Here is a 19695-nt window from a genome sequence, read left to right as displayed (position 1 = left end):
TTCACGGACCTGCTAAGCCTTCCCTGTTCTCAGCTCTGGTTGCCTCTGGTCCAGCATTGGCACTCACGAACTTGTGGAGTGCTAATGACATTTGCATTTTTCTGGCTGGCAAAAGGTGGTGCTTGATAACTAACAGTAGAGGACATCCCTGGCAGATGGGGATTGATAGCCCAGAGAGAGGGCCAGGCAGGCCAGGTGGAGGCCGGATGGACTGTGAGGGGGAGGATCCACTGGAGGAGTTTAGAGTTGCTGTACGTCTAAACATTTGCCAGGACACCAGGCAAGTGTGTCCTCCACCTCCCTCATCTCTCTCTCTCTCTCTCTCTCTCTCTCTCTCTCTCCTCTCTCTCTTTCTCTCACTCAGACACACAAACACACTCGCTCTGTCACCTGCCTACACTTACTGAGCAATTGTCCTATGTCAAATGCTCTTCTATGGTCTTCTTCATCCAGACCGATGAAGCATTTTAACTCCCAGCAAGCTTTGGGGAGCAATCCCATTATCCGCCTTGTTTGCAAATGAGGAAACGAATGCTCTGAGAGGCCGCCTGATTTGTCCAGAGCCCCACTACTGGGGGGAAAAGTTATTGTCCAAGCATGTGGCCAAGGTCTACCGTCTCCAGTGCTTCTGGCTTCAGGGCACAATTTTCCACACTTTACCTGGACTCAAACACAGCTAGGAAGCAATTCTTTGTTGTGATCTGTGACTGGGCAAAAATGGTGACCCACACTCCTGACAGCATATCAGGGAGGCTCCTGCTAAGGCTGGGGACTGCTCGAAAGGCTTCAAATCTGACAAGTCCGAAAGAATAGGCATCCCTGGAGCCATGCGTTTGGATAGACTCAGCTTTGCTCTGCCATTTTGCTGTGTGGCTCTAGTCGGGAGACTGCCCCTCCCTGGGTATCAGTCTCCTCATTGGTTATAGGAGACCATGGCTCTATCTTGCCTGCATACCACAGATGTGTTTTCACATGAACAAGGACCTTTTCTCCGAGGGACTCAGACACCTAACACTTCCAATCATTCAACCTCTGGACTTAAGTTTTGCATCTAAGTGAATTGGGCACATTCATTAGCCTCCCTTCGGAAGGGCCCTTTGCTCTGTGCAGCTTAGCGGCAGGCCTATGTGTATTACTCTGGCACTGTGGGATGCATACACCTGTGTGCCATGGGCACATACCTTTGTGCTTCTGAACTGTTCCCTCAGAACTTCAGCTGGGTCCTGGTGGCAGGTCCCCCAGTGCAGAGCCCTGGCTTCAGAAGGCTGTGTGTACTGCCTCCTGGGAACCAAGGGCATTGCAAACCATACTGGAAGGGGAGGCCTGAAGTGCTGGAAGGTGATGACATCAACCTGGCCAGATAGTCAAGACTCTTCTGCTTCCCAGACAGGTAGACAAACTGCTGGACAGCGTGCATTCTGCAGAAGCCGGCCCTCCCGATACTGCAGGTGAAGTCCTTGGTGTGCAATCTAAACACAGACACAGGCTTTCCAGCTCGGCTGACCAGGTAAGGGAGTTCTGGCTTGCCCTTTTTGTCACAGAGGCCATCAGCAGGGTACCTTGTCCTCCACCATAGCCCTCATGACCCCATTGGTTACCATGAGGACTCGATGAAAAAACATCTAAAAGAGCAGACTTCTCGCTGAACAGGTGGCAGCAGCTTCCTCCTTCTGCTTCCCTAATGGTCACCCTGCTGTTCGAGCCCCCAGGGCTTGAATAGAACTCCATTCCATGGGAAGGGCTCCCCCATCCCTTCTTGAAGGAGGAACTTGCTTTAGCCTCAGAAAACCCAGGTCTAGGAAGACCCAGGCCCTCTCTGGAGGACCAAACAAACCTGGCTTCCGTAAGGCTCCTCAAGGAGATTGGGAGTGATGGGAGACAGCCCCAGAGGAACGGGCCAGTCTGGGAGTACCCCCTGAGAACCTGAAAACAACAGCTATACCCATCTTTAGGGTGTGGTGTAAGATTTCATGTGGAAATAAAAGGTTGAAATGCACAGTTTAGCACACTGCTGCCACGCAGCTGCAGCCAAGGGTTAAAGGTTAAAGATCCGCCCTGTCCCTGGTGCTGGTAACCGTAAACCTACAAACCTGTAGGCTCTCCACCAGCTTGGAAAGTTCTTCCTCCTCCCCAGCTCTGACTCGCCACACAGACCTGCCCTTATATGGTGTGCCTAGCTCCTCATGGTCAAAGCCTGCTCACCCTGATCCAGTCTCCGGGTCTGGAGTAGCTGCTGTGTGGTCTGTTGTTAGACACTAGGAACCGAGCAGGACACAAGAACCTCAGCCCTCAGGCTCCCTGTCCTGTTCTCCAGGAGTTCCAGGATCTGAGGGCAGGATCCTCTTCTGCGGTTTTATTCTCCATCACTCCCAAGGGTCTCCCTCCGTGCTCAACCCTGCTCAGACATGGGGCTGTTTGCAGGCTCTATTCGTTCCAACCATTTTTCAAAAGCCCCTTCACATGGGTCTGACAATCATACAATGACTTGGTCCTTGCTCTCCAAGTCTCAAAGTTCCGTACTCCCTCAAGGAGAAGGACCCTACTAGAGATCTCTGTATAGACTATTCAGGGTCCAATTCATTCTGCAACACAACAGCAGGAGCCTCTGGTACCAATACTCCAAGCTCAGGGACTCCCAGCCCACTCTGCAGGAGACTCTGGGACTCCAAGCCAAAGGGAGAAGATGCTTCTTGGCTGTGTAGTAAATCAGGGCCTCAGTGTCTAGACACTGGGTTTGAAAACTGGCTGCGTCACTGGACAGGAGAAGATATGGGGATGGCATGCAGAAGGCAAGAGTAGAAGCTAGAGAGTGTGAGCCCTCAGAGGGCAGCCTGGTGTATCTTGGGGCTGGCTGGAGCCCTGGGACGGAGTCCTGTAAAGCTTCCTGGGATGGGGTCAACTGGTCCCTCTCTCAGTCCCTCTCTTGCTCCTGGGAAAATATGTGGGAGGCTTTCTGACTTTATTCCCTAGCTGCTTGCAGGATTTCTGTGGCTTGTTCTGGTGGGCTGTTTCTTATCTTCTAAAGCAAGTTCTCACTGTCTAGTCTAGGTCAGCCTCAAAATCACCATCCCCCTGCCTCCGCGTTCCTAGTGCTTGGACTTCAGAAATGCGCTACTGCAAGTGTCACGGCAGACCTTGCGTTAGATGTTGACTAAGTTTACTTTGTTGAGGTAAGAGCCTACGATGTACCGATGTACGCTGTCTTCTTACCTGTAGCTCCCAAGTGCTGGGATTGCAGGGTACACTGCCATGTCTAGCCGCTGCATTCTTCCCAGATTTTATAGCCTCCCTGTCCTCCAGTTTGTCATCTGTGAAGTGAGAACAAGACCCCTCCCAGATTTAACCATGTAGTCCCCAATCATCTCCCAGTCACACACACACTTTTCCCAGTGTTCCTCCAAGGGTCTCCTTCCATGTCAGGAAGCACACACAATAACTCACTTCTTCCAGAGCTCAGGTGCAGATCAGACATGCCTCCAGAGTGCCTTGGTGAGACATGCCAGTGCCATTAGTATTTAGATTTCAACTTACATTTCAGTTGTGTGTGTTGCGCATGCACGTGAGCTCGCACATGCATGTATGTATGCATGCGTGTTCACTGGTGCTCATGTGGAGGTCAGAGGACAGCCTTCGTGAGTCAGTTCTCTTCCTCCACCATGTAGGTACTGGGAATTGCAGGGGGTCCTCAGGTTTCATGGTGTGGTGGGTTGTTTAGGTTTGTTTTGTGGTGGGGTGGATTGAAAGAGAATGCCCCCCGTAGCATCTTGGTTCCCTGGTGGAGCTGTTGGGGAGGTGTAGGGAACGTGGTCTTCCTGGAGGAAGTGTGTCACTGGAGGTGGTATTTGATGTTTCAAAGCCTTCCACCATTCCCAGTTTGCTCTCTGCTTGCAGTTTAAGATGTGAGTTCTCAGCTGCTACCCCAGCTGCCACGTCTGCCTGCAGCCGCACCTCCCCACTGTTATGGGTGTAGACTCTTGTCCCTCTGGAACCATAAACTCATGGAAACCTTCTCTTCTATAAATTGCCAGTTGTGTTTTAACACAGCAATAGAAAAGTAACCAAGATAAGTAGCAATCACCTTTATCTGGTCAGACATCTTGTCAGCCCTTGGAGTTTAACTCCCAAGCATCTGAGGCGGGGTTTGGAGCACAGATTATTCATCCAGGCACCTAAATCCTGGTGATGAGCTGGGAGTGATACCCCTGATTCCAGGTGGGGTACAGCTTTCTTCTCCCATCACATTCATTCCTTTATTCATGAGTCCTTAGCATATGCCTGAGTCGTGAGAGTCCCATACTGTCCCCTTGTAGAGGACAACATACATACACCCTGCATACATACATACAGGACTCTGGATCTGCAGACTAAAACCTTGGGCATGATCCCACTCTTGTCTGAGTGGCTCCTACAACTTTCATTAACACCTTCTTGCCTTCCTAGGCTGAAGTCTGAGTGAAAAACCGTTATCACTAGACCAAAGTGTGGGCTGGACTTTCAAATCCCAGCTCTGCTCTCTGCAGGTGGAAGGTCCCAGGGAGGCAGCAGGGTCTGCTCATAGGAAGAAATGGTGGAATGGCACTTGGTTCTCACTACTTGGATCCTGATTTGCAAGCGGTTGGGATATTTGTAGACAGCACAAATGTTAGAAGTTGTAGAGGGTCCTTCCTGGCCAGAATCCTCCTCGCCTCTTCTTACGGGCCGTGGGCATCTCCCCTCCCTTTCTCCAGCAGTGTGCAGAGCCTGGTGTATGCAGTATCTGAGGTCGGTGAGTGGGTGGGACCAATGGACAGATCGCAGTGGCTCTCAGCAGTCTATTCTTCCAGTGTCAGGTTGTGTGTAGAGACGCTTTTCTCTGGCTTTTTGTCCCCGTGACACTTCGATTTTGCTCCTGGAGAATGTTATTGGTTTTCCAGTAGTGCAGTGGACAAAGAACAAATGGCTTTGAGTTTATCGGTTTCTGCATCAGTGGCAGGAGGCAGCCTGTGGTGCTGGCTGTCAAAACCGAGAATTTAGACCTCGCTTCCAAAGGGAAGGCCTTGAACCAGTTCTCATAGCATCCAACTACAGAGGCCTGTGGTAAGTTTTAAATTAAACCCTGTGCGCAAGCCACCTCACCGCACTCGGGATGTGGGATAAAGGCTTGGGAAGGATGCTTGGAAGCTGTGTTTATGGCCCTACTTAAACTGCCCGTTGCATAAAACTCTCTTTTCCCAAGGAGTTCAGCTCAGTGCTTTGTATTTTAAGACACGATACTTTGTGAAAGCTATCAGGAGAAGCTGAAGACATGGCTCAGTGGTTAAGAGCACTTGCAGCTCTTGAGAGGACCAGGTTAGGTACCACAGCCATCTGTGACTCCAGTTCTAGCGAATCCGATACATTCCACAAACATGGAGCACATACTCGTGCATACCCACATACATATAAATGGATGTGCCTCTTTTAAAAGTCATAAAGAGGATAATACATGTTATTTAAGAATTCCTAAGAAGAGCCAAGCATGGTGGCTCACACCTGTAATCCCAGAACCCAGAAGTCTGAGGCAGGCAGATTTCTGTGAGTTTAAGGCCAACCATAACAGAGAGACCCTCTCTCAAAACATGCAAAATAATAGAAAGAAATCCATAGATGGTTGGAGCGATAGCTTAGTTGTTAAAGTGCTCACCGTGTGTATGCATGAGGACCTAAGTTCTACTCCCAGAGCCCATGTAAAAAAACCAGGCACAGTGACATGTTTATAATCCCAGCACTTAGAGAAGCTGAGACAAGAGGACCCCTGGGGTTCTGTGGCCAGCCAGGATACCCCACCTGGCAAGCTCCAGGCCAATGAGAGACCTGTGTCCAATAAAAGTAGACTGTGCCTGAGGAATGGCGTATGAGGTTGACCTTTGACCTCCACATGTATGCACACATGTGCCTGCATTCTGGCTCACACATGTGCACACACACATTAAATAAAATAAAATAAAACAAATACAAACAACTCAGATAGTTTGACTTAAAAACAAGTGTCTTTGTGTCACCTCTGGGCTTCTCCATTCCCACCTCACAGTCATGTTCTCTTTCAGTATGGAACTTCCCCAGACTACAACATGTCTCCGTGGTTTCTCCTGTTAAGAACAGGAACAGGAGCACAGTCAAGAGCAGACAGTCAGCCAGCGGCTGGACTTGCTGTCCAGACCATAAGCCTTAAGAGCGGTCAGTGCAAAGTGGTCCCATGGGAGTGGGGCAGCCCAACTTCCCTGTACTCGAGGTCTTCTGAGGTCTTAGAGACCCAGGGAGACCAGAGTTTAAGCCCAGCCACGTGCAGCTCGGGCTGGGAGAGCCAAGTAGGCAGATGTGGCCACATGCTGCGGCCCTCTCTCCTGTCACATGTCCCAGGGCTTGACATGGCCCAGCTTCCTGCAACCTGGCAAGGCAGCTGCTCTCCACCTGTGGGAGTCTGTGCTGTCACTCAGTGTCCTCCACTGCTGTCCTGGGGAAGCCACTCAGGTTGAGAGAACACAGTTTGAGGCCCCCATCTTGGCGCTGAAGGGACACACAGAGCACTTGAACTTGACTCTGGCACTGCCATGCAAGTGATGCTATCTGCCATTTCCTAAGTGTTGGACTGAAGGAGGGAGTTGGGGAATGGAGAGCAGCTATGTCTCTATGTGGGGTTCAGGCTTTTCCCTAGGGGTACTAGGAGCCATGACAAAGTTTATACAGAGGAGGAAAACTGCCCTGTGCCCTTGGAAACGTGGTGGGAAGCCAGGGATAGTGGTCAAGAGTGAACTATCGAGGGCTCATCAGGGGCAAAGGTATTTCTGTCATTCAGAAGCTGTCACTGCAAGGTCCCAAGCTGATGACAGCTTCTTTGGAACATGATGAGCCTGCAGGTAGATGGGGAAGAAGACAGGACAGACACCAGATGCCCTGTGTCAAGGAGGAGCCGTGCCCTAGGGCTAAAGGATCTGTCATTAATGGAGCCATGCTTTCTGCTGTGCTCCCTTGTCAGGACTTTGAAGCTGTCGGTAGCCATTAGGTTACCATTAGTAACCATTAGTAAGTTAGTAAGTCTTGGCCTGAGTTGTCCCCAGGTGCCTTTTACCTACTTGGGGCAGAGGAGACAACACTCTGGCTGCACTTCGGGTCCACGGCTTGCAATGAAGGCGTTGTAAACGACAGAGCAGAGCCCAGCTTCCCCAGAAGGGACTCTTTGGGCCGGGGCCTGTGGTCAGTGTTCAATGTCAGCTACTCTTTCTTCTCTTGGCTGTGACAGAGTCCCCAGCAGAAGCCTCCTCGGGCAGAACGGATGTGTTTGGGCTCTCAGTTTGGGGGATGTGGTCCACTGTCTGAAGGTATGACAGCTAGGGCCTCGTGATAGCAGAGTTTGCAGCTCAGCTCATTCCATTTTGATGGATCAGGAAGGACAAGGCTAAAGCTGGAAGGGATACAGACTGTCCAGCCTTTGAAGTTGACACAACCTGTCATCCACAAAGTTCATGTGCGGAAACCTTGGGGCACAAGTTAGATGCATCTGGGCTTAGAAATCTCAAGGCCTGCCCATCCCCAAATGGCTCCTCTAGCTGGGGACCAAGTATTCAAACACATTAGCTGTGGAAACATTCTACACTAAATAGTAACACAGGTGAAGAGGAGATGCCAGAGGAAGCCCCCAGTCCAGACCCTTCCCCATGACTTCCTCCTCCTTCTCAGGGCTCCTGAGTCTAGCTCTGTGAAGAGACTAGGATAGGGTGAAGGGACCCTGCAAGACCATACTTCTATTAAGACAAGACCTCAGAGCTGATTCAGGAGGGAGTCCAGTCACAGCAGGGAGAAGAGACATCATAAAGGGTGGCCTGAGCCTGGTCCTTAGCAGAAGAGAGGGGTCAGAGCCCCCAAAAGTCAGGAGTAGGCAGGGATAAAAGTGGCAGCCATGTGGAGTGCCAGAAAGGGCCCTGCTTGGTGGGGATGGCAGCAAGCAGGTCGCACAGTCTCTTCTACGTACAGCCGCTGCTCAAAGTAATTTAGGCTAAAGTGATTTGGCTCAGAGCCCACTGGAGGCAGCTCTGGCCCCGGCCCTGGGCCTCCATGTGTTCAGATGTCACAACACCCACCCAGCCTTGTACTGTGCTGTGATTCCAGCTAGATGGTGCCAGTCAGGTCCCACCCACCAGGCCTCTCCCTTGGGTGACTTCAAGCCTTTTCCTCACTTGACCCAGAAGATGTAAATCTCTGGAGGGAAGTTCTGAGAGAATTTGTCCCTTCGAAGGCCACATGGCTGGGAGGATTCCAGGTCATCTCTTCCAACTCTCTGAGAGGTGGTCACTGAGTCTCTGCTTGCACACCTCTGGCAATGGGCAGCTCACTTCCAACCAAGAACACCAAGTTCAAACGATTCTGAAAGTTACTTTCTGCTGTTCACGGACCCTGGGTTTTAATTCTGTACCTGTCACGTGCTGTGTGCCTCAGGCAGGAACTCTCCTCCTGGCACTCAGCATCCTCGTATCTGAGGTGGGCTTGATAAATGTTACCCTCACCTATAATCAGGTCCCTGCTGTGCTAACGGACACTGTTAGAGGAGCACTAAGTGGCGAGTCCTTCCCGACCCTGGCTGCAGTGGACTCCACAACATCCTGATAAACACGTACATTACGTAAGCACAGCAGACATGTCGCGTGTCATGCTATGTGCCTTGGGCCACAGAGCAGCCTGCTGAGAAGCACAGGTTTTAAAAATCTGAAGCACAGGGACGTGAAGTGACCTGCCTGAGGTCACACAGCCATCACCTGCTCAGTGAGTTAATAGACCCAGCTAATTATTCAAGCCACCTGGCCCCGCCCCCCAGAGAGTCAACCTTGTAGAAGAGACAGAGCTCCGGGGAAGCTTCCTGGAGAAATTGTTTCACTTGGAATTGGAAACAGAATGGGAGGCGGGCATGGATGTGCGCTGAGGTGGAAGAGCCTGTGGCGGGTGTTTTTGAAGGATGATGAGCAGACAGCTCTGTGGTCCAGTGGCAGTGTGAGGCTCCACACAACCTAGAGGCCCCAGAGCCCCATGTGCAGCAGCTCGGAGGATTCAGGTAGGCTCTAGGATTTTTGGCAGGAGTCTTTCCAGTACCAAAAGAACCTAGGAGCCTTTATCACACTTTGATGGCCCAGAGATGTCTGCTAGTTTCTGAGTTCCGGGCACTATCATCAGGGACACGTGACAAGGACAGGAAGTTAAGGCAGCTCCAGGGTCGGTCCTGTGTCCCTGTTGGTGTGCCAGGTCGGGGGGAAGGGGAGTACGTAAACACAGGGTGATTGACCTCGTTACTTTCCTATTGATGTGATAGACACCACAGCCAAGGTAATTTATAAAAGAAAGAGTTTAATTGGGTTCCTGGTTTCAGAGGATCAGAATCCATTGTGGCAGAGAAAGGTGTGACAACAGGAACCACTGAGAGTTCAGACTTGTGATCAGGTAGCAGAGACTGCTCTGGGGTGGCAACAGGAGACTCGGGAAGCCTGAAAGCCTGTCTCCTATGAGGCCACACCTCCCAGTCCTTCTCAAACAGTTCCACCAACTGGGGACTAAGTAGTCAGACATATGGGCCTTTGGGGACCATTCCCATGCAGACCACTACAAGGGATAAGCCCTTGGCTGGAGGTTCAAAGGCTATTGAGAGGGATGGATCTGGAGGCGTGAGCTCCAAGGAAGAGAGCTGGCCGTGCAGAGGCCTGCTAAGTCATGTCTTATGCTAGCCCTAGCTCCACCTGAGTGTGGGGATTGTGTTACTCATTGGCCTGCTCCTGTCCCCCTGGCTAACTCCTTCACACCACAGCCTCGGCTTCCTCAGCTAGGGTAGAGGTGAGTTAGCACAATGTGAATCCCACAGTATTGTCGTAAGTTTATCTCAGGATATGAGGTAAAGAGTGGTTCCAAGGACACAGGCCGCTCTGACCGCTCTAACCTAGCAGCCCCTGGTCTTTACTCCTTTGCCGCTCAGCGACACATTCCTCCTATCTGTCAGGGCCTCTGGCCAGGAGCTGTTCTGTGTGCTTGGCTGCATGGCGTTCCCCTCCATATGTGATAGTGTGTACTGACCCCAGGGCAAACAAGCACATGGAAGACAGCAAGTGGCATCAAGAAACACAGCACCGACTTATGCCAAGTCTATCTAGATGACAAGGTTTAACGTAGGCCCCATGTCTTTCCATGCCTCCTTCTAAAAGCACCCGAGGCAGAACAGAAGCTGGAGGGGTGGGGCTAGCTGGAGAATAATGTCTGCTTGGTGTTTTGGCATGGGTGCATTGCTGCCTTAGTTCTAGTGAGAGCAGGCTCGCTGTTCACGCCACCCAGGCCAACTCCAGGACTCCTGGAAAGGTGCCCAGCCCTCAGCCACAGGAGAACTGCTGGTCTCCCCTTCTAGTGGCTTTTCTCTGGAAACCTCAGAAGGGCAGGGTCCTCTGGGCTCAGTAAGATTGTTGCTGCTGTCTCCCATAATCCCTGGAAGCTATAGGAGCAGATCAGACATTGGGGTCCAACCCACCTCCACTGCCCTATCCCTTAGGAAGTAGACAAACACAAGCAGAGCCCTGTGGGCCACTTTTATGTTCATCCCACAGTCTGCTCCTGGGCTTACCCAGCTCCACCCAGAGCCAGCCTCACACGTGCCTCTACCAAGTGCCCGGACTCTACCTGCCCACCACGTGCTAGTATCCCCAAGCAGGACTCCCAGCCTTCCCAGTACTAGGCTCTGCAGTCTTTTCAACAGCTCCTGGCTTGGACTGTCTGGTCTTTAAACAACCTCCTCTTGTCAGGAGCAAGTCTGGGTCTGGGTCTTTGGGTGGGGGTTGCCAAGGGCTCCCAGGATGCTCCCTGCTCCCTAGTACCTGACATAGAACTCAGTCACTATACTTAGGACTACTAAGTCCTGGGCCTAAATATGAATTATATCCAGGCCGTGGGATGGTCAAGAACCAGATTCATGTCCCTCACAGGCTCAGGTGCCACTTGCTTTTGAGCCTGGGTCTCCACTTTGCTGCTGTGAAGTGGGCACTGTGACATCTGCCTCCCACACACCTGTGAGGAACGCTGTACTTCTGTGCTGCTTCAAGGCAGGACTACACCATGTGATGCTCTCACCCAGGAGAATGAAGCCCAGACTTAGAGGATCCTGCAGAGTCAGCCCCTGGGAGAGAAGTCGAGATCCAGGCCCCGGGCCCAGGAGGACTGCCTGGTATTCACACCCAGTCTGGAGTCTCCAAGGGGAAGGGCAGGGCTCTTGCTTCCTGCCCCCACGTGGTGAGGCAATGGTCATTCTGCTATCTGCAGGTGTCACAGTGACCTACATCCCTGGAGGCTGGGAGACCATCCTGACCCATTCCTGGGAGGGAGAACAAAAAGTGTCGGCATTTGTCTTCAGAGACACGCACTCTGACAAGATGGAGGGTGGGAGGATTGGAACAAACCAGGCAGCAAGGTCCCAGGCTCTGTGTGCGAGAGTAACCTGCAGGAGCCAGCTTTGCCACCATGATCTTGTTGTGCAGCTGGGGATCTCCGATACCCACTCTTTAGATTTTCTCTGTCTCTAAAATGTGGATAAGAACTGAGCAAAAAGAGAGCTCTGTCTGCACGGGAGAAACTGGGGAAGGTTTCAGGGCAGAAGAAATATCATAGTGGGCCTTGTGGCACCAGCAGGAGTTCTCTGGGTTGACAAGGGAGCGCAGGTATTCTAGGCTGAACCACAGGCTCGGAGCATGGGGGTTAACGGACAGTGATTTCATTTCATGAAGTATGTATATGGTCTCTGTTTTAACATTTTTGGTTGTGAGCCCAGCCTCTAGTGGCTGAGTCATCTCTCCAGCCCTGGTCCTTGTTTAAAAAGTAGAAATAAATGTAAAGACTAGAAATGAAATCCTCTGGAGTCAGCTAATATTGGACTTCGTTTTGAATGTAGATAAGAAAGGCCTCTGGTGTAAGACTTCTACATTTCTGGCAGAAAAGAGCAAGCAATGAGCTCTCTTGGAAGCAGAGCTGGGCCTGTGGACAGACAGATTTCCAGGTTTGGGGCCTGAGGGCAGTGGGGACACTGGGTGAACCCACAGGAGAGCATTGGCCCTCGAGGAGCAAAGGGAATTCTTGGTCCTTAGGGGAGGGGCTTTGAGTACATTTCTTGTGGGGTAAACCTCATCAGTGGCCCTAGGCCCTGGTCAAGTAGCTGGTGGTTCCAAAATGACTTCACTGTGGTTTCTGAAGACTGTGGCTGTGGGCTGTGGCATCTGGAAAAGGACCTGGTGACACTGGAGTCACAATGGGATCATGCCAAGTCTCTACATGTCTTCAAGATTTGGGACCTCTAACTGCTTAGAGAGGCTGTGCCGTGAACAAGAAGGGCAGATAGGTCTTGTACAGTCTGTTCTCTGTAGTTAGGGGCAGGAACTCCAGTCTCTCTAATTGATGAATGGGAGCCACTGCATCAGGCCTTGAGATTAGGCGGCTCTGTTTGTACTTGAGTGGACCATCACAGGCAGGTACTCCACCCCATGCCCAGTTCCTTCTGACCTTCATAAGGTCAAGGAATGGGCACAGAGGTGCCCACATCCACTGGCCATAGTGTCCCCGTGGGTGCCCACTTGTATACATACATACATACATACATACATACACACAGATGTATGGGCATGCACTCACACACACAGGCATGTATGAGTATGCATTCACACACACACACACACACACACACACACACACACACACACACACACACCACACACACACGCACAGCAGTACTACAGCTTGTTCTGTATTCAGACCTAATTTTACAAAGCAGATGCCCAATCCCAAGCAATGTTCCAGCCCTTACCATCATCCTTACCCAGACCCAATCCCTCCCCAAGATCCCAGCCATGGTCCCCGCAGGAGCAGTGAGCACGGCAGTGGAGCTGGCTGTCTAAGCAGGGCAATCGTGCTCCTCTGCCACTGCAGCAGGAGGATGCAGGCTACTGACGTCCAGTGTCCCGCCCTCTGGGTCCGTAGTCAGCCTGAGGGAAAAAGGCAGGGAGGAGACATGAACCTGACCTCAGCTGGGCAGTGCAAGCTGCGGAGGAGACTATGCAGGGTCAGTGCTTTCCTTGCAGGGGCTTGGTCCCAGCAGGACAGGGAGCTCCTCCCAGGACTCGGGGATTAGCACTGGGCTTCCCACAATACCCTGGCATTCTCCAGATCTGGAAGCAGCAGCCCAACTTTGACATTAAACAGCTGTGGATTTTGAGGTAAAATGCAAAAAAAAAAATTCAGGAATGTGTGAGGTAAGAGGCGATTTGGAGGCAGCTGAACACTCGGTCTCCCCTTGGGGCTGGGTCCTCAGGGTTGCAGAAATGTGGGGTGCTGTGACTGTGGGCTCTGAGGAGAGACAGTTTATGAGACTCGGTGTCATAAGGTGACAGGTCAGCCATTTCCATGCTGTGCTATTGGACAAGCCTAGCTACCTCTCGGATCCTCGGCTCTGTAAATAGTGTAAAGCAGGTGAGTTTTATCATCCATCCTAGCTGGCTTGGGCTCTGACTGTGTAGCTAACCTAGAACTCACAGCCTTCCTCCCTTGTTCTCCCGAGTGCTGGGACTATAAGGATGCGCCACATCTGAACTGGGACCACTCCTTGTTATTGGGCCTCACGGTTTGTGCAGCTGATTTGGTGTCTCCCAAGATTGTTTAGCCACAGCCGGATTAGAGCCCATGAGAGGCCCAGGCCTAGATTCCTGTCCTTCCCTCCTCGCTTCTGCTTTCATTTTCCCAGAATCCCCTGGGCCCTTCCTCTGCAGCAGACATCACACTCACGGCTGGAATTCTGCATTGGTCAAACAAATCAGGTCTCTGTTCCCTCTGAGCTTTGTATCGGCTGTCTCTGAAATAACTGGACACCTAGTGTGGACAGAGCTGGGAAGGAGGGGAGTTCTCGGGCCCTCAGTGAGAAGGCCAAGGAAACACATGCATATTGCACAGCATAGAGAATCTTAGAACGGTGTGTAGGAGTCAAGGAGAGAAGGGCTGGGCTGGCAGGCTGCAGGTCACCAACCATTCCTGCAGTTTGCAAGGTCCTCAGTTGTCTCTGCAGTCACCTTATGGGGCTCAGACATGAAATGACTTGGCCAAGTTCGCATAACACCCACAGGCAAGGCGGGGCCCGCTCAGGATGGCCTACTTTGAGGCCTGCTCCTCACCCTGGGCACTCAGCAAACATGCAGCAGTGAGCCTGTGGTCCCAGGGAGCTCCATAGAGCCTGCGGGTCTTCCTGTCCCCTAATCACCAGTGAGGAAATGAACCATCTCTCACATCCTTCCTCTCCTGGGCCTCCTGATCTCAGCAGGGCCCTGCACTCCTCAGGCCACCTCACTTAGTGGCTTTGCCCAGTGATGCCGGCATGAGAGCCTCTAAATGAAAGGCAACTGCCTCCCTCTGGGGGTCACAGCCCCAGGGCAAGGCTGGGAGGCTGATATCCAGGCCCCACACAAGGCTTCAGTGAGAGATGTGGTCCAGCTGAGTTGGTAAGAGGAAACCATCCATCTGGCCAGGAAGAGACTGGTCCGTGTGTGTGTGTGTGTGTGTGTGTGTGTGTGTGTGTGTGTGTGTACATGCGTGCATCTGCATGCACACACATGTTTATTTAGAAGGGAGAAGGAGCACCAACAGGGACTAAGAGATGAAAGTCAGATGAAGGGCCAGAGACAAAGCCTACTACCAGGAACCCAAGGCCAAAAGGGCAGAGCTTGGCAAAGCCCCAGAGGTAACTGATGGCCTTGGAGTCTAAACTTAACTGTGGAGTCCCTGACATCCTTAGGAATTGTGAGGAAGTTCTTGTTTGGTCTGATTGGAGCTTGGCATGGCCTCCTGGAGCGCTTATCTGCACCTGGCAGGGGCTTACAAGGGACACACTCCTGGAGACCACAGCCTTGCGGTCATGTGAGCATGTAAGCATACGTGTGACCTTCCTACCCTGCTGATATGTGTGTGTGCGCGCACACGGGTACATACACGCTGTGTGTGTCGGCAGTGCCAAGATTCGACACTCACAGCAGCTTGTCTGTCTTCTCTGCTCTGGTGAAACTACCTCCTAACTCCCGGCCCTGCTGGGCACCCACAGTGTGGCTGAGGACTGGGTTTGGGCCAGCCTTGCTGTTTAAGGGCTGAGGCCTGTTCACTGCATTTGCAGACCACAGGCCTGTTTCCAGAAGGCCCATTCTAAGGCCGGCTGTAGGATGGTTCTGTAGGATGGATGGCCTTGGGGACCTGAGACCTCAGGATGTGACCTAGGAACATGCTTCCTAAGGAGGTGTGATAAGAGCTCACTTCTGGGGGACTTTCCTCCTGGGAGGACACTGTGAACATTCAGATGACCTGTGGGACAGCAGGAGCACTTGAGCTCAGAAGAGCTGAGGTCATACAAGATGGTGAACAGGCAGACGATCCCACTGGAATGTCTATTGCCCTTGACCGTTGTTCTAGTCTCATTTTGGTTGCTATAATAAAACCATCCCACCAAAGCAACTAAAGAAAAAAGGTTTTATTTAGCTTATAATTCCAGGTAACAGTCTATCGTTGCAGAGACCTCACAGAGGCAAAGAGCTTGAAACAACTGGTCATAACACATCCACAGTCAAAGCAGGGACAGTCAGTGCACCCATGCTGCCTGCTCGGCTGGCTTTCTTCACTCTTGCACAGCTCAGAGCCCAGCCTGGAGAATGATACTGCCCGTGGTAGACTGGATCTTTCCACGTCCGTCAGTAATCAAGACAGTTCTCCAGTTAAGGCTCTCCTCCCTTATAGATCGTGGCAAGACCCTCCAGATTGCCACCACGTCATGTCTGAGGTGGACTCTCTAATTTTGCCCTGTCAGCTTCGAGATACCATAAATATTGTCCTAGTCCAGGTGCTAGATGGAACCAAACTGTCTGGGTTCAAATATTGACCCAAAAACTGTGCTACTCCAGACACATTACTTCACATCTCCGATCTATAAGATAGACATCGTAATTATACCTACTTCGTGGGTTGTCATGGGAATTAAGTGAGTTACTAGATGCATTTTGGCATTTGTCCCCAAGCATATGTGTCACGTCTTCTCGCTCTTGATATAACCATTATTGCCTCTGTCCCCTTTCCTACACTCATGTCTAGCCCTCTGGTCCAAGCTGAGTCCCTCATTGTTCCTTAAAACTGGGAGATCACTGATACAGTACCAACGCCCGCTCAGTCTTTCTCTGAAGCTAGCCTCTCCTAGAGCCAGGCGCTCTTCCCTCCACTCCAGCTCTATACCATAGCATTCTCCCGCAGGGCTGATAGGCCATGGCCCAAAGATGGCAGCAGAGCCCCAAGTATGGCTTGCCAGTGTGAGAAGTCATCACTCCTCAAGCTTTGGCCCCACATCTCTACAACCCAACCCCTTCAAGTCCGGCCTTGTCCATTCCCTTAGCTCCTCCCACCTGCCAGCACCAGCCAATGGGAGGAGGCAGGTGGAGCTCTCTGTAAGTGCACAGACCAGGTAGGCAAGAACATGGTGACAGTGATGGCAGCCACTGTCTCAGAGCCACACTTGCCTGTCTGAACGTCTGAAGCACAAAGCTTTTGGAGAGCTTGTGCGGTCCTGAGAAGTTTGGGGTTCGGATAGCAAGGGTTAGTGGTGCTCAAATAATCCAAACTCTGGATAAGCTGGAACTCAGAACCACTTCTGGGTCCTAGGCATGTTAGATAAAAGCGAGGATGAAGCTCTAGGAAAAGCTAGAGCGCTGACCAGGAGAACCAGCATCATCCCGTGCCTAGCACCTCTGAGTGTCATGGGAATGGTGACCAGCCTCCTGGAAAGGCTTCATGTCTAAGCCCCTGTCTGTCTCCTTCCCACCCTCCCCAGTGCATTCTCTCCACACATCTTTCTGATGACTCCAGGGAACAGCTGGGCTGCTGTTTTAAGGTTTAAATTTATTTTATTAATTATTACTGTTATATGGGGGAGCGAGGTGCATGCCATTAGCAGAGGACAGTGCTGCGGTCACTTCTAAATCTGTGTCATTAGGCTTACGTCATCAGGTTGCAGGCACCTTTTCCCACTGAGCGGTCTTACCATCCCCCTGAGGTGCTTATCATGGAGAAGAAAGAAAGGAGGTCCCTGCTTTCCTTCCTCTAACCTTCCACTAAGCTTGGCCTCAGAGTCTATGATTCATCTTCCCAAAGGCCCTCCCAGGTCTTGGCGGGGCTCTGCCACAGCTCCTCTCTTCTTCCCTGGTTTGCCTCCTTCATCCTTTGAGTCAGATACCTGCAGTCTGTCCTCCTTGGCACAGGTCTCAGCCACCTCTCCTTGGGTCACACGAGTAGAATGGATTCCAACTGCCCTGGAGACACCCCCTCCCTGCCGGCATCAGCTGTGGGTCTGAGGAGCTGGTGAGGGAAGGAAAGGGCCCAGAATGATATCTCTGCACCAAAAAGGCACCTGCTGCCTCTGGGGAGAGTCAGCCGCAGGCCCGGTGTCTGACAGTTTCCCAGCAGTTTGAGCAAGAGGAGATGAAACTCATTGCATAGAGAGGCAGGTGGTGAAGCTGGAAGACCGTTCATAGGGTACAGGGGGGACTGAAGGAACGATGACATCATATTGACAGGAAAATTGAAGGCCAAGTGCCTTTGCCAAAGCAAGCAGTTCCAAGCATAGCTGTGTCTCTTCAGATCGACTCCTTAACCTCTCTGGACCTTTCTCCCTATAAAACACTAACTCACCTTTGCCTCACCCTTGCCTCCCTGGGAGGTGTGAGAATCAAGCAAGAACGTGAATGAAGGCCTTCGGGAGGGGCAGAGTATTGGTGCAGTTAGGCTGTGACTAGTGTAAAGCAGGTATGACTTTGGTTAGCCACCAGAAAGAACTTCCCCACCTGAATCAGGGCACAAGAGTGAAGCTGTCCACTCTGAAGAGACAGTGCTAATTCAGGCCTCCATTTCCCCATCTGAGAAAAGCAGCTGCAATGGCGATCTTATAGGATCACTGTTGTTCAGTGGCTGGGACCTGGGAGGTCTGTGAGCATGCCTCCTGTTAGCTGCTTTGAGTGGCTGGCTGGCACCATGGCTCCTGACAGGCAGGCTGGGTGGGAAGAGCCCTGGCTTAGGAACCACACAGGCCTGGCTTGTAGTCTGTCACTTAGCAGCTATGTGGCGTTGGGCAAGTTATTCCACTTCTCTGGTCAGCTCCTCAGCCGTCAGTCAGGGATGATGATAAACCTACTTTGTGGGGTTACGGGGAGATCAGATGAGACAACACCAGCATTTACAGGGAAATGGAGTTTCCCTTTTCCACCCACAAGTGGGAAATTCCTCTGAGATACCCCCAGCCCTCCCTACTTCCTCCCACCCAGCGCTTTCCTTGTCTCTCCCTCGGCCTGGCTTCCCCCATGCCACCTGTTTGAGCTGTCAGACACTTAGTCACAGCAATGATGGTCAGGAATCTTCTTGCCTTTTCCTGCGAGGGCTAGGGACAGCTCCATTAGGAATTCCTGGGGTCCCTTACCCCTCCCTTCCACTTAAACCTGTGCCCCTGCCCTCCCAGTTCCCAGGCCCCCTTAATACCCGTGAACCCATTCAACACTTCAGTCTTGTCTGTGTGATGGGCCAGGTTGCCCGAGCAACAGCACTACTTATTTTGGGATGGATCAGTAAGCCTTTCAAAGGGTTCCAGCCAGGCTCTGAGGAGTGAAAGGTAGGAAGGGGGAGCAGATGAGGGTGAGGTCGCAACCCCCCCCCCCCCCCCGTGAGACAGAGAGGGCCTGCTGAGCTAGGCCTGGGACCAGGGCTTTCGTAGCTGACATAAAGCCCACAGTCAGGACTACAGGGAGATCAGCAGACTGGCTGTCCCTGGAGTCACCTCCCTGGAGGACTTAGCATCTCAGTATTTCCACTCTGACCTCTAGTGTGTTTGGGCTGGTGAGCCATGTCTTCACCTGAAACATAGGAATGCCACCTCCCAGCATGGAAGACTCAGCGAGGACTGTGTGCCAAGTGCTTCTGAGAGTCAGCCCAAGGCAAAGTACATCCTGAAGAGGATGCAGGGTAGAGGGTGGGGCAGCAGGCTGTAGGAGATTGGGGTTCTGGACACATGTGTGCCTTGTGAAATGAGAACTTGGGGACATTGCCTACCTAGTTGCTGTCTTTGAGGGTTGCCTGGTGGGGTGGGAGGCATGGCAGAGGCAGAGCCCCAAACCTGGTGTCCCAGATGTTGCCTTGTTCCACGGCCCTGGACATTCATGGCTCATTGAGCACCCAGCAGGAAAGGCTGTCCTTTGAATTCAGTTTCACTATAGCAACCCTCCCCTCAGGCACCGCCCTATGGAGTAATTAGGCTTTCATCACCCCCCCCCCATTGTGTCTGCCCTGTGCTGTAGGCAGACTCCCCAGGATTTTGGGCCAATTGCTTGTTTACGAGCCCAGCCCGTCTGTCTTGGGAAGAGGCCCAGAGGCACAGCCAGTGAGCAAGCAAGCCCTTCCCACCCCGGAGCCAGAACTTGGTAGCCAAACCCGGTGCTGCTCTCACGTGCTTTGCTTGTTAGTGTGGATTGAAGTGCCCCACTCAGCCGTGGGTCATTTTCCCCCCAGGGTTTGGGACCTTCTAGCCACTTGGCAAGCTTCTTGGCTTCATCCAGCCTGGGAGAGTGACAAGATCATGCACTCTGCTGAGCTTTCTGGAGGATCAAATGAGCT

General features: G+C 52.0%; 1 protein-coding gene across 2 annotated transcripts in view; it reads left to right on the top strand.

The window, feature by feature from the left end:
• Tspan18 (tetraspanin 18) overlaps nucleotides 1–19695 on the top strand; it is a 135756-nt gene that overhangs the window by 91047 nt on the left and 25014 nt on the right. The window contains exon 2 of one of the 2 annotated variants that reach the window (XM_041641278.1): nucleotides 1387–1507. The gene's annotated coding sequence lies outside the window, so the exon portion shown is untranslated. The remainder of the gene's footprint in view (nucleotides 1–1386; nucleotides 1508–19695) is intronic. The other variant, XM_041641279.1, reaches the window with a different exon arrangement.

The sequence above is a fragment of the Microtus oregoni genome, unplaced genomic scaffold, assembly GCF_018167655.1.
Source record: "Microtus oregoni isolate MIOR12 unplaced genomic scaffold, Mior012 000068F_ref0000429, whole genome shotgun sequence".
Taxonomy (NCBI): domain Eukaryota; kingdom Metazoa; phylum Chordata; class Mammalia; order Rodentia; family Cricetidae; genus Microtus; species Microtus oregoni.
Note: the sequence above shows the minus strand (reverse complement) of the source record. Positions and strands in the feature narration are given on the sequence as shown.